The following is a 3258-nucleotide window of genomic DNA, read 5'->3' on the forward strand; positions in this document are numbered from 1 at the left end:
CAAGCCAAATTTCAGCCCATTCCGACACCGTCGTGAGAAATGACGAAATTGCCCTTGATGCAGTTTTTCTTTGTTAATTTTCTGGCCAACACTTCTTCAAACTCCAAAGCCAGTTGACCTATATAAGTCTTGGGATTTCGCTCTGAGTCCAATTTCTTGGGCCGTTTCCAATCAACCTTCCAAATTTTAGCCCATTCCGACACCGTCGCGATAAATGACGAAATTGCCCCTAGTGCGATTTTTCTTTGTTAATTTTCTGTCCAACACTTCTTCAAACTCCAATGCTAGTTGTCCTATATCAGTCTCAAGCACCGCCTCAAGTATAATTTCTCGGGCTGTTTCCAATCTACCTGCCAAATTTCAGTCAATTCTGACACCATCGCGACAAATGATGAAATTGCCCCTAGTGCGGTTTTTCTTTGTTAATTTTTTGTCCAACACTTCTTCAAACTCCAAAGCTAGTGGCCTTATATCGGTCTCAAGACTTCATCCTGAGTCCATTTTCTTGGACCGCTTCCAATCAACCTACCAAATTTCAGTCCATTCTGACACCGTCGCGACAAATGACGAAATTGTCCCTGTTGCGATTTTTCTTCGTTAATTTTCTGTCCAACAGTTCTTCATACTCCAAAGCTATTTGTCCCATATCAGTCTCTGGATTCCATCTTGAGTCCAATTTCTTTGGCCGTTTCCAATCATCCGATCAAATTTTAGCCCATTCCGATACCATCGCGACAAATGATGAAATTGTCCCTGGTGCAATTTTTCTTTGTTACATTTCTGTCCAACACATCTTCAAACTTCAAAGCTAGTTGTCCTATATCAGCCTTGGGACTTCGACCCGAGTCCAATTTTTGGGGCCGTTTCCAATCAACCTGCCAAACTTCAGCCCATTCCGACACCGTCGTGACAAATGAAGAAATTGCCCTTGGTGTGGTTTTTCTTTGTGAATTTTCGGTCCAAAACTTCTTCAAACTCCAAAGCTACTTGTCCTATATCAGTCTCAGGACTCCTCCTTGAGTCCAATTTCTCGGGCCGTTTCCAATAAACCTACCAAATTCCAGCCCATTCCAAAATCGTCATGACAAATAATGAAATTGCCCCTGTTGCGGTTTTTCTTCGTTAATTTTTTGTCCAACACATCATCAAACTCAAAAGCTAGTTGTCCTATATCAGTCTCTAGGTTCTATCTCGAGTCCAATTTCTTCGGCCGTTTCCAATCAACCGGCCAAATTTCAGCCCATTCTGATACCGTCACAACAAATGTCAAAATTGACCTTGGTGCAGTTTTTCTTTATTAAATTTTTGTCCAACACTTCTTCAAATTCTAAAGCTATTTGTCCGTTATTAGTCTTGGGACTCTGCCCTGAGTCCAATTTTTCAGGCTGTTTCCAATCAACCTGCTAAATTTCTGCCCATTCCGACACCGTCGCGAGAAATGATGAAATTGCCCCTGGTGCGATTTTTCTTTGTTAATTTTCTGTCCAAAACTTCTTAAAACTCCAAAGCTAGTTGTCCTATGATAGTCTCAGGACTCCACGCCGAGTCCAATTTCTTGGGCCGTTTCCAATCAACTTGCCAAATTTCGGCCGATTCCGGCACCGTCGCGACAAATGACGAAATTGCCCCTAGTGTCGTTTTTCTATGTTAATTTTCTATCCAACTCTTCTTCAGACTCCAAAGCTAGTTGTACTATATCATTCTCAAGACTCCACCCCGAGTCCAAATTCTCAAGCCATTTCCAATCAAGCTGCCAAATTTCAGCCCATTCTGACACCGTCGCGATAAATGATGAAATTACCCCTGGTGCAGTTTTTCTTTATTAATTTTCTGTCCAACACTTCTTCAAATTCAAAAGCTAGTTGTCCCATATCAGTCTCAAGACTCTACCTCGAGTTCAATTTCTCAAGCTGTTTCCAATCAACCTGCCAAATTTCAGCCCATTCTGACATCGTCGCCATAAATGACGAAATTGCCCCTGGTGCGGTTTTTCTTTGTTAATTTTCTGTCCAACACTTCTTCAAATTCAAAAGCTAGTTGTCCCATATCAGTCTCAAGACTCTACCTCGAGTTCAATTTCTCAAGCTGTTTCCAATCAACCTGCCAAATTTCAGCCCATTCTGACATCGTCGCCATAAATGACGAAATTGCCCCTGGTGCGGTTTTTCTTTGTTAATTTTCTGTCCAACACTTCTTCAAACTCCAAAGCTAGTTGTCCTAAATCAGACTCGGTACTCCACCCCGAGTCAAATTTCTCGGTCCGTTTCCAATCGACCAGCCAAATTACAACCCTTTCTGACACTGTCGTGACAAATGACGAAATTACCCTCGGTGCGATTTTTCTTTGTTAATTTTCTGTCCAACACTTCTTCAAACTCTAGAGCTAGAAGTCCTATATCAACATCGAGACACCACCTCAAGTCCAATTTCTCGGACCGTTTCAAGTAAACCAGCCAAAATTTAGCCCATTCTGACACTGTCGCGACAAATGAAGAAATTTGGTCCAATTTTTCTTCGTTAATTTTCTGTCTAACGCTTCTTTAGACTCCAAAGATAGTTGTCCTATATCAGTCTAGAGACTCCACCTCGAGTCCAATTTCTCAAGCCGTTTCCAATCAACCTGCAAATTTCAGCCTATTCCGACACCGTCGCAATAAATGATGAAATTGCCCCCGGTGCGGTTTTTCTTTGTTAATATTCTGTTAAACACTTCTTCAAATTCCAAAGCTAGTTGTCCTCTATCAATCTCAAGACTCCACTTTGAGTCCAATTTCTCGGGCCGTTTCCAATCAACCTGCCAAATTTCTGCCCATTCTGACACCGTCGTGATAAATGACGAAATTAACCCTGGTGCGATTTTTCTTTGTTAATTTTCTGTCCAACACTTCTTCAAACTCCAAAACTAGTTGTCCTATATCGGTCTGGGTATTCCGCCCCAAGTCAAATTTCTCGGTTCGTTTCCAATCGACCAACCAAATTTCAACCCATTCTGACACTGTCGTGACAAATGACGAAATTGCTCCTAGTGCGGTTTTTTTGTTAATTTTCTGTCCAACACTTCTTCAAACTCCAGAGCTAGTTGTCCTATATCTGTCTTGAGACTCCAACTCAAGCCCAATTTCTCGGGCCGTTTCCAGTCAACCAGCCAAATTTCAGCTCATTCCGACACCATTGCGACAAATGACGAAATTGCCCCTAGGACGGTTTTTCTTTGTTAATTTTTCCTCCAACACTTCTTCTAACTCCGAAGCTAGTTGT

This window comes from Olea europaea, unplaced genomic scaffold (assembly GCF_002742605.1).
Source record: "Olea europaea var. sylvestris unplaced genomic scaffold, O_europaea_v1 scaffold8, whole genome shotgun sequence".
NCBI lineage: Eukaryota > Viridiplantae > Streptophyta > Magnoliopsida > Lamiales > Oleaceae > Olea > Olea europaea.